Source organism: Castanea sativa, chromosome 3 (assembly GCF_040712315.1).
Source record: "Castanea sativa cultivar Marrone di Chiusa Pesio chromosome 3, ASM4071231v1".
NCBI classification, from domain to species: Eukaryota; Viridiplantae; Streptophyta; class Magnoliopsida; order Fagales; family Fagaceae; genus Castanea; species Castanea sativa.
The window spans coordinates 54560697-54573563 of record NC_134015.1 but is presented as its reverse complement, the minus strand read 5'-3'; the positions used below and the strand labels follow the sequence as shown (position 1 = coordinate 54573563).

The following is a 12867-nucleotide window of genomic DNA, read 5'->3' as shown; positions in this document are numbered from 1 at the left end:
TAGATGGGCTCAAACTTTATGACCAAAACCTCTTGTTATGATTATACTTGCTGAAAGCAGGACATTAAGAGAAAGGACTTGACTTATTCGAATAAACAGAACGAACATTCAGATTTGACAATTCCTTAAAACCCTAGTGGGCGTTTGTGTTAGACCATTATATTTAGGCATGCCACCTTCTCACTATTGGCACTGCAACTCTAATGAAAATGGTATCTAAGAATGATAGATGTGAAATGAAAGTTGTTTTTGGTAATGATTTAAATATATGAACTCACGGGAGGAGGTATTAAAGAAATTCTTAACATTCATCTAGAAGGAAATTTAAAGTTGGTTGTTGAAGAGTAATTATTCAATATTTCGAAGGCAATACCAATAATTATTTAATAGTAAATTCCACTAATTGAGTTTATATTACGACCTACCATTCACCTTGAAAGATAGAACATTACTCAATGAATATTGAATAATTTCCTAACAACTCATTCTTCTCATTTAATAATGGATCTTACCAATTATTATACAAACCTTACAAATTGATGTTTCATCAATTAGGAAAAAGTAACTCATGTATTTATTTATTATGTTGTGGAAGTGACACTCATTATATATTCCTACATTAGTTTGTAAACATTTTATAGTTAAATTAGTTGTCGTTTTAATATTTTCCTATTATAAATTTGTGTGATAAAAGTGGAGATATATAATAAATTATCGCATTTTTATAGAAATTAAAGTGAACCAAGTAACTGATTTTATAGCTTCATTGGTGTGAAGGAATATAATTTAATTTTGATACTGATTTATATTTGTTAGGATCATTTAGTATTGGCAAATTCCATGTCTAAGTTTTTAATATAATTACAACAAGTTTTCTATATATTTGAGTCATTTGAGATAACTGTACATTGGGTTTTCAAGAAGCAGATAGCTGAAAGTTGAAGCTACTTGTCTGAAGGGTTTGATCAACAGAACTGTCAAGCAATGAACGAAAAGTGAGCCACAGAGTAGTTCACTTGATCCTCACCCGACAGTTGGGTCTATTGAACTTGCTTAGAAAAATTTCTATACATACCAGAATTTTAGCCTCGAGTATAGCCATCCAACCACTGGTTTATAACCCTTTATATGCATGAAAAAAAAAAACCTAACTGATATAGAATAAAGGTAGGAGGCTATTGTACCCATTGAGAGAATTTCTTGTCTTTTCCCTACCTTCACCTTCTCTCATTGACCATCTCTGAGAGAACTTCACCAAAACATTTAGCGTAACCTTGAGTGGTTTGGATTGCTAGAAAAGCACAAAAACTTGTTGAAATTTTCAAGAAGCCTTGGAGTGTGTGAGAGATCAGACTTGTGTTTGGAGACTATGAAGAGAAACAATTAGTGCAGTTTGTTGCTAGTAAGAGTTGGAAGATCAAGTACATATACATTGTTTAACTGGAGGCCGGTTTAGTAAGTTGTTATGTACTGCAACTATCTTCATAGTAGATTCTATTGGAGATTTTTTTTTTTTTTTTCCCTTAAGAATTTCTCCATAAAAATTTCTTATCTCTGTATGTGCGCATTGTGATTTATTTTCCGCTATGTTGTTCTTTGTGTTTGCTATTTAATTTGGATTAATCAATCACTTATTTCAAGTTAATTTGATTTTAATTGGTAGTAAGCCATTCTAGGGGTCTAAACGTAAACTTTCAATATTGATTTTATTTGATGATATTTATGGTAGAATATGTAAAGGCTTTGTCTAAATTCAACAACTTATTTGGCTTTTCAGTAATTGTCTTTAATTCTGGTTGAAAGTAAACTAAAATATACTTATATTAAAAAAAAATGGAGAGATTTTTAAATACTATAAAAAAATAAAAAAGAAACTAAAAGAAAAAGTTGGTAAGAAATAGACCCAGTAGGATGCAACTTAATTAGAGAAAGAACTACTTCTCTTTCATACTTTATACTGTTTATCAGGAGAAGTAGATAATCATCTTCAAAGTTCACAAATTTTTTTCTAAAAAGTACCATCTTTGAACAACATTTCAAACCTTTGTATTGATTGACATTTGACACAATTTGGATTTTCTCAAAGCTGATGGCCTTTTAAAAAGATATTTTTTTACTTCACCCTAGGGTTAAAACGGCACACAACTAATGTCAATTTCTCTCTCTCTCTCTTGTCATCCCCCACTTCCATGGTGATTGTACTTTCCAAACTGTTTTCAGTCTTCCTTTTATTATTTTCTTCTTGACATTTTCTCGCGATGGAACTCCACTATAATTGAACTATTGAACTCCTAGACCTTACTGACCTTAGAAAAGTCAGAGCGTCACCTTAATTTAGTTAATATTTTTTAATTTTGCTAGGCTAAGTAGTCTAACTTATCCGATTAAAGTCACTTTTTGTATTATTATTATTTTTTCAATAATAATTTGATAGTTAAGGGAGAAGAAAAACAAATCTTAGAAATCTATGTTAGGTGTGTGTTTGACTCTAAATTAAAAAGTCAGTTTATTTTACTATTTAGTTTATTTTTGTTATTATTTATAAGTTTTACTTCATTTTTTGATACTATTTATATGTCACACCGTATTATTTCAACTCACTTTTACCTTTTTCTACGGTACTTTTAGCAAAAAAATTTTAGTTTCAGTAAAATAAATAGAATCTAAACAGACGATAGAAGTACTTAAAAATTAATTAATGTAAGTTGAACTTGAACTATAAGGTTTTTTTTTGCTATTTTGTCGCTTTCAAGCAAACTAACTTAGCCAAAACATGGTGCTTAACAACTATTATTAGCACTCTTGAGCAAATCCTTGAAAGACACCTGAGGTTCCTTTCTTTTCTAGGCAGAAAGTTTGCTTTTTGTAGAGAAAGAGAGAGAACCGAGCCCTGGGGAGTTTTTATTTATTTATTTTTTTTATGGGGGGAGTAGGGTTCATGTATACAAGTTTGGTAATCCTCCATACGATAGTGTGCTCTCTGCCTTTTTGACTTTGGTGAAACTACGTATATATTTCAGCTTATTCACCAACCCCAACCTAAAAAAATATATATTAAATTTACTTCACTATAAAAGCAGAACTATAGCTCAGTGAGAAACAAATGATTATCATCATTAACTTGTGTTTAATGAGAATGGCAGGCAATAACCTTCATCTACTTTTGATCATATTGATATTGGTTTTCTCCAACTTTTTCTTCTTGGATGCTGTCCCAATATTTCCAAGTGAAGATCCAAAGCTTATTTATCCATCTATCAATCTCAAAGTGGTACTATTTCTGTTCTAGTTCATGCTGAAGCATTGCTTTGTTTTGTGATTACAGGAGGAAGAAATTTATTGCATGCCAGTCAAGATATTGTAGCTTCTAGGAGTATTCACAGGGTATATGATCAAATACTTACTCTTTTTTTGGCAAAACTGATCAAATACTTACTCTTGTTTATGTACTTTTTAATCAAGAATATGTGACACTCAGTATATATTAATTAGGCTGTTGATATATATATAGAGGCCAGTGAAGATGAAATTGCAGTTATGTTTTCATCTCTTTTTTCCCATTTTTTTTGGGTTTGTTTGTTTGTTTGTCTCATGAAAACAGGCTAGCACAAAGCAACCTGAGGAAGAAGAGCTCACCCATGGCAGGAATGATTTGGAATTCACTGATTATCCAGGATCAGGAGCTAATAACCACCACACTCCAACGCCACCAGCAGTGAAAGTCTAAGTTATTTGTTTAGTTCTTGCTGATATATGCTAAATTTACAACCTTAAGTAAGAATTATATATATATAAGTATAGTTGCTTGTGTTTATTAAGTTACTGTAATAAAAAAAAGGGCAGTATGAAAGCCCACTTCAGTAGGAGGCAAGAAGAGTGACTCCATACATGTCTTCTATTGGATTGAAATAAAATTGTAATATGATCAAATATATAGTAGGAAGGACTTGGGCAATGTTTGTATTGGGAAAACATTTACATTAGTACCAACAAATGGTTAATTAATCATAGTCATCATACTGTTACCTGCTACATATATGTTTCTACCACAACATATAAATTCTTTGTTCAATATTTACTTCTAGGGTAGATTATAATTTACTTCATTTTGGTTGACAGGTTGAGCCTAATTATTACCTCCATGATGTTTAAAATGTTACACTGCACCTTCTTATAGTTTTAAACAAAATTGATATGTTTTGTTAAACTATTAAATGATGTCACACCATCATCATTTAACATTCTAGTTGTATCAGATGTTCTTCCTCCTTTTTCCTTAAATATTCCATCCAAAGTGTATTAATTAATAAAATCCAATTCATGAAGAGGCCATAACCATTTTTTTTTCTAAAAAAAAAAAAAAACTATGAAAAGAAAAGATTATAGACAACAAGTGTCAATTAATTGATGATGTGTCATCACTTGGTTAATTCAACTAAAATTTATAAATACAATCCATTTTATAATATATATATATATATATTAATAGGTAAAACAGAGAGAAAATTCAATTAGATTTTAAATTGGATTCTAATTAATGTTGCCTAATTTTGTGCCACAAGTCCTATTTAATTTTTTATTTATTTAAATTTTGTTCTAGGTGAGTTAATGAGATGCAAAAGACGAAAGGTCTAATATAAATAAATCATCAAAAACTCAATAAAAAAGAAAAAGAAAAAGTAAACTCATGTGTATATTCAAAAGAAATTAAAATTAAAAAAAATAAAAGAGAGAGAGAGAGTATAATTTGAATCCATATACGTATATATGTGTAATTATAATTTTTTTTTATAATTGTACCGTGCATATGCACCAGTTATAAACTAGTAGAAAATAAAAGAAAGAAACAGAGATAGAGTCCATGTACCACAACCAATTTGGCATTCACATGGAGTGGATTAGAGGTGGAGACGCAACGTAAGTCGACAAGCAGCATGGTATGGTGTTGAGTTAGGGAAAGCTCTAATACTAGATTGCTGAACAAAAGACTAAACAATAAGCTTTTATTTAAAACTTGACTCTTTGAATTACAATACTTTACAAGCTTTGACATAAATTAATTAATAGTTTACCCTCCTTATTTTCATATACCACGTTTTATTATTTTATTAAAAAAATTACTTACAATAGTGAGGGATAAGGATACAAATTTTAGTTCTCTTCATAAAGAAGAACAAGCAATGCCAATAAACTTCAACACTTTTAGCTTTTATATATATAATGTAGGGTCACATAAGTTTATGAGCTCTTCTTGTTGGTTTTGGATTCTAAATTGATAAGTAAACTAGTATTTGAAAATCTACATAATAAACTAATGTATGAAAAGTCCGAATTTGGTAAGGATGGGGTGTAAAACCTATATTTTACTCTATCTAATAAGAAATTGTTACATCAGCTTTTAGTAAAACTCAATATATCCTGCCACATCTAATAACATCTCAATAAACTCTCAATTAATTTAGTTAAATTTTCAAATGAGTATTAGAATGGATTGAGTTTCGTTGTACTTATTTTTAATACATGATAAGATGATGTGATATATTAAGATTGAAGGGTGTAAAACTTGAATTTTATACCACATTCTTATAAAATTTAATATCATATAAGAATAGTAGTTCGCACTTCACATTGATAAGGAGAGTAGGGGGTGTGGCCTTCGCTATAAATTAGTGGTAGTATTAGTTTAACTTTTTTTTGTATATGAAAGTCAAAAGAAAAGCTTTTTCTAGCATATGAATTAGTATGGGAATACCTTCAAGTGTATTTGGGATTTTGGTTTTGAGAATAAAGTCCGAGAATAGTAAAAGCTTGTGCTTGGTATCCTTAATACTGAATGAATTTGTAAATTTTTTTTTTGAGAAATAAATAATGTAGGCAATCGGCCAGCAAACTATGTTTAAACCTTTTGCTGTTTTGCTTTATGTGTTCTTCTCCGACACATTCCTCTCGAGCATAAAAAGCAAGAGTTTTTATTTTTTATTTTTTTATGCCTAAATTCTCTCGAGGTAGCAAGGATTCTTCCACCGAGAAAGGGATCATATTTAAAGAGGCTAATAAGTAGTGAATTTGACATTTCATTCTAGTGACCATTCAGTTTGTTTATCAGAATAAAATATTTTGATACTAATCTATATATCACAAAATAGATACATCTAACTTTTCATCACAAAAAAGTAGAAGAAGATATAGAATCAGTAATTATAAACATTATCTTATTATCCTCAGCATTCATGCATTTGTCATTGTTTACATTACTGTAGGAGCTGGAATCTGAATATTTCTCAATCAATTTAGTACTTTCTGTTCAGAAATCCGAATATTAATCAATCAGTTATCAAAAGAATCATGTTCCCAATACTAATCAATCAATTACCAAGAGAACCTGTTATGTGTGGATGATCTGTGACTTTAAAGCATTAGTGTTTGCGCGTCCTTTTCTGCTCCAAGATGAAGGTTTCCAAGAAATAAGCAAAATCAATGAGAGAAAGAAAGAGAGATAGAATGTTAGGATAAAACCCTTGACGATTACATTTTTATTGTCTCAATTGTTCATCTTACAATGAACCCTAAATAGGGTTTATATAGGGATTGCGAGATATGGTTAGGATTACATGGGTTGAGGAATTAATAAAATTGGATCTTTGGGCTAATACACATAAATTTAATATCTCTAACTCGAGGGATGTGTGTCATGTGACCAAATGTCTGGTATATAAGATATGCCACACCTTTTGTTATTCTATGATTCACTTTCATTATCGTTGTTGTAGTAGTAGTAGTAGTAGTAGTATTGTAATGTGGTGAAAGTTCAAATGTTTGAGGATATCGTGTATAAATAGACAACGAGTCGTCGTTTTGTTTTCTTTTTCTTTTTCTATAGGTAACTAATTGAAGGAGAGAAAAGATTAAGCCCATAAATGAGTGATACACACACACACACACACACACACACACACATATATATATATTGTCCTTATACTTTCTTATAAACAATTGTTTTTACGCTTTAAAATGTTAGTATTTATATATTCCATAAAAATCCTTATCGTCATTTGATAAATAAAGAATGTTGATATGACAAATAAAATTCATGTCACATTAAAGATTTCATGTCATCAATATTGTGACCTTGATTTCATGAATTCCAATCATTACATCAGTATTTCAACATTACCCCAAATGATAGATATTTCCATTCTACCTTTGTTCTATATTAACATCTTCAATATATTACACTTCTACAGGCCCCAAATTATTATGCTAACTCCTAAGGTAAAATTTATGGTTTTGCTCCTAATGTGAATCTCTACATATGGCAGATGGCTAGTGCATAAAAAAGGTGGAATTGTGGGAGCGAGCTCCACACTAGATGACTTCACCATCCCTAGTACTAATGAATTTCATACAATTCGAATACAAGTGCTAAGGCAAAGCAAACGAGGTGCTTGAACTAAACTTATATTGTGGGGTTGCCAATGGCTAGTGCCTAGCGATACATGAATGATGATAAATATCATACAAAAGTGAGAAAAGGGATAATGAGCAAAGTAGTGGCTGGCCATCCATCATCCAAGTTATGTACCAGAAACCATAAGTCTCCATTAGCCACATCTAATTGATGAGTCCAACTCACGATGGGAATAGTTTGGAGACTTTATTATATGATTAAATTACTCATTTGAGTTCTTTCTGATGTGGAATAAAAATTCATTCATTATCAAAAAAGGTAATGTTATGTTTCTAGTCCACAAAAAATATGTATTAAAAACCTTTTATATAGATAGAGAGATAGTATTGTAAAGAATTTGGTGGAGTAGCTCTAGTGTGTGTTAAAGTTAGAAGATAAAGTTTTATCCAGTAGGAGAGTATAGTAATGTGAGATGAAGTATCATTTATGAGGTTTATGAGAATTTGTGTGGTTAAATTTGTGATTTCCATTAATTGTTGGTGGTGGATTTTTAGTTGGCGTTACTAGGTATATAGTTTATTCAAAGTTTATTCAATCGTGTTAAAATTTGTTTGTCATGATAGTATTATTTTATTATTTTACGTATAATTTTTTATATATAACAAATTAGTATCAAAGCTTTCGTTGCTACAAAACTAAAACTGGTTGGATTTCTATAAATGAAAGTGTTTAAAATAAATCTTGCCTAGATGGTGGCCATATATGCCACTAGACAATAAGCACGATATAGCCTTTGAAAAGTATGGATGTGATCGAGGAACTTTTACCATGCTCGATCAAAAGCTTCTTGTATCTAAATTACTAATTGTTTTCCTTGAATGGCTTGGGCTTCCAAGGACTTGGGCATTATTTTATTTTAACTTTAAAGTGCTAAAAAAAGCACGTTAGGTGAGTAATCATAAAGATCAAAAGCATAGAACTAGAACAACTAGTGGAGGAAGTGGGTCTGAGGTGGTAGTCACTACCTCTCCATTCTATCACTTTGATGTTTCTTTCATTTTAGCAAATGAGCATTTTGCCCAATAATAATACAACTAAAGCCCATTGGTACTGATTGGGTAGAACAAGATTGCTTTTTTTTAATTGTATTTTTGCTAACGAGGCATTTATAGCTCTCGAGAATGGATTTTAACTTTTTACATATAGTAAGAGTATTCTCATCAACAATTGTAAAATTTTAGTATTTACAATTTCAAAACACTACTTTTACGATTTTAACACCCCATTTTACAATGTACCAAACATCAAACATTCTATTTTTTTTACAATTTCATTTAAATAATCTTTCTTTCATATTTTTATTCTTTTTTTTTACAACTTCATTCAATTTTTATTCTTTCTTTAAAAGAAAGCAAGGCCGACTTGAATAAAAAATAATATAAGTTTTTCAATTTGTGAACAGTGCGGTCTCAAATTTGAGATTGCATTGTTCATCAATACCAAATATTATAGCATTTAAAACACTTGATGAAAGTAGGTTTTTAGAGTTTGGTGTGTCAAATGTCAAATATTTGGCATTCGACACACTTGATGGGAATGCTCTAAATCCATTGCAAAGTTAGTATAAATTAATTATGATAAGATATGTATTCCAAGAAAAACATTGAATAAAGTCATCACAAAATGGTTAGTTAGGAAAATTATTTTTAAAAAATTTCAAATTCACCACGTGAAGGCAAGATAACCACCCACATATATATATATATATATATATTTTAAAATCAAATCATCCATTAAGTGATTCATATAGGTCAAATGATAGTAATAGACAATGGGATTAAAAATAGACCTTTAATCCCATTGTCTATTATCATTTAAATGATAATAGACATTTAGCTAGCATGATATTTTTGACATTATCTTGTATTGGTATGGTCCTTGATTAGGCGTGAATAAAGGACAATTGATGTGCTATAATCTAAGCCACAATTAATCAATGGCTGAATAAGGACAATGCTAATTATGTGTACAACGTTAAAAATGCGTAAATATGCTAATATTTTGAGGGAGATTTTAATTGAGTAGTTAATAATAATATAACATATAGAGATACCACTTGACTCAAAAATAGACATTTAATCCCATTTTCTATTATCATTTAAATGATAATAGACATTTAGCTAGCATGATATTTGACATTTATCTTGTATTGGTATGGTCCTTGATTAGGCGTGAATAAAGGACAATTGATGTGCCATAATCTAAGCCACAATTATTCAATGGCTGAATAAGGACAATGCTAATTATGTGTACAATGTTAAAAAATGCGTAAAATATACTAACATTTTTGGGGAGATTTTAATTGAGTAGTTAATAATAATATAACATATAGAGATACCCACATGACTCAAAAGCTTAAACTAACAAATATAGACTCTATTATATTATATTAACCACTCATTCTTTTCATCAATATATATATAAAAGCAGAGACCTCATGTGAGAATGCATGAAGTCCTACCACGTGGCATTCTAATATTACATTTAACATTTTTTTAACTTTTTTCATTAAGTTTTTTTTAACTGTTACCCAATAAATCATAGTAACTCATTTTTACTATTATATAAATTTAGCATTTTTTACATTTTTTTATTAAGTTTTTTTTTTACTGCTACCCAATAGATTATAGTAACTTCTTTTTACTGTTATATAAAATATGGGTTGTTCTTGACAATTAGACCCATTAAACCAAAATTAATTCACTATAAAATAAACTACTTTTAAAAGTAGACAAAACTTTATGAAAAACTCAAACCAGTTCTTACCTTACATATTATGACCCAAGTTTGACCATTCCCACGTGTAAATAAAAAAAAAAACTCTTACCCTCTTACAAACTCTCTTCTTCCTCTTCCACCTATAGGTGATACTTCTAGAAAATCTCATCCTCATGAAATCATGTCTTCATTTTCCCCCAATTTCAATTCAATATGCATTTGTCTATTAATAATGTTCTATGCAATTTATGCAGACAAATTCTCTGTCATCGACCAGTGCAACAAAAATATATATAAATCTTAAAATCCTTGAGGTTGCTAAAACAATTGACAAGTGCATATTTCTAAAATTTATAATAACAAAAAAATCTAATAAATATCATATACTATCTCACAAAATGCCATTAACTTAATATTGTCTTTAAAAAAATTCAATGATAGGAATGGTAAAAAACATGATCCTATACAAGAAATACCAAAAATACATGCAAAAAAAATTTCATAGTAGGATTTATCTTTAAATATTATGAAGACAATAGTAAAGATAAAATGCATTGAATGAGATCTTACGAAACAAGTTTGTTAATCATTTCAATTTATACTCATTATTTACGTTAAAAAAAAAATCATACATCATATTATTTACATTAAAAAAATAATACATATTAATTTCAAAATTCATTGCAAGATGTAAACTGCTAGGGAATTGCAATAATAAGTAATATTGATACAACAATAGGTTGGTATTACATTTTATGCATACTTTGTGAAAGGAATGTCAAACCACAAGCAAAATCATTTTGGTATGCAAAATGTGAAACAAAAATAAATCTTTCTATCCCAAAGTTAGAGACACTCACATTAACTACATACTCTCCAAATATTTATAATATATTTATCTCACTATAACTACTATATATATACAATTGCAAACTACTTCAGATACATTATTCAAATTGAAGTTTTTGATGCAACTATCAAAACAAATTTTAAGATATTTGATTGAGATGCCGAGAAAATCTCAATTGAATCTACAAGATATTTTGCTGAAAAATAAACTGAGGTACAACTTATTTAAATTATTGTAAAAATATTGATATTGGAGAACGAATTCCACGTGATTTGAAAAAAAAATTAGGAAAAAAATGGATTTCTCTACTTCATTTGAATGAATTCAATCTAAAGGGTGGTTTTGAAAATTACATAGTTGCTAAGATTTTTTATGCACCTTCAAATGATAAAAAGGTATGGAAGAAAAAAAGAATACACAATTCAATATGTTATATTAATTCTTTTTGCTACACTATTCCAAAATTAACAAAAATAAAAAATAAAAATATTTACAAAAACCTGTAACATCATTGGAATTTAATATAAATGCAAATACTATGAAAAATCTTAGCGACAAAGTCCAAACTTTGTAAGATCCAATTAAGAATCTTTCGATGCCAATTCATTAGTGATCAACACAAATGATGTAACAAAAGGAAAAAAAAATGATGAAAGCTCAAAAATTGAATAAATATGGACGGACTCAACTTCAAACGTTGAAAATAGAGAAACTGATGATGATAACAAGCATCACCATACCTTAATAACAAAGATTGAAGAAACAAAAAAATAAAATAAAGATTTCGTAATGAAGTTTTTTATTACATCATATAATAAAAATCAATAATATAGAATGAATTAATATGCTTTTATCAACTTTTATTATACAACATTACTCCAAGTTGTTTTAATTATTGCTCATTGCTTGAACAAAATAATTATAATAGATATATGTAAGCAATTTATAATTGTTACTTTTTATGATGAACTCATTACTAACAAAGTTTTATAATAAATATGCTATAATATATGTCTAATATTTTCGAAAAACAAATTTACATAAAATATTACAACTGTATCTGTGTATCGCACGGAAAACTTACTAGTTAATATCTAATGTGAGACTTTACTATTTAACCAACTACAATATTTACACGGGTATCACAACAAATCTCTCATTTCATGTGTGAGCCTTTTACAAAGTCAATTCTAGCACCTTAGTTAGTCTCCCATTTGAATGTAAGTCTTTTTCTTAACAATACAAGTGTCACGCATTACCATCACTATCACTAATAGTATGTCATTTACTCAACCATAGGTGGGGTGAACATGAGAGTTTATGAGAGTCACCAACACACGTTTAGTAGAACCCTTTTACTAAACCATGGGCGGAGGTATGAAAGTCTTCTTTATTCTACTTGTGGAACCCATTAATGAACTCTTGCCCGTTAAACCATTGATGAGAACACTTGCCCGTCAAAACCATCAAATTGATACATGAATCTCTGCTGATTAATGTAGTGTTTGGTAATAATAAAAACATGTATTTATTGTAATTATCCGTTGAATTTAAGTCTAAAAGTTCATGTTTTATGTTCTGAAAGATAAAGATGAATGCAATGAAAGTTTCATCTATATAGTGAGTGGATATTCCATTGCCTAGAGGAGCATCTAGGCCCGGGAGTTGCAATGTTTATCATTGCAAAGTTGCCTTAACAACCTAAACCGTCACTTCAATATTTAAAAAATAAACGGTGCGTTTTGACGCAGAGCGGAAAAAAGATGAAACGGCAGCGTTGTAGAGCTCTTAGTCTTACCTATCTTCTTTGAAACAAAGTGGAGAAATATTT

At 29.4% G+C, this 12867-nt stretch overlaps 1 long non-coding RNA gene across 1 annotated transcript; it reads left to right on the top strand.

The window, feature by feature from the left end:
- The first annotated feature begins 3079 nt into the window (after positions 1-3079).
- LOC142629538 (uncharacterized) lies at positions 3080-3932 on the top strand. The gene is made up of 3 exons (XR_012843074.1): positions 3080-3227; positions 3326-3384; positions 3602-3932. It is a non-coding gene; the product is annotated as an uncharacterized LOC142629538 (long non-coding RNA).
- Positions 3933-12867: the final 8935 nt, after the last annotated feature.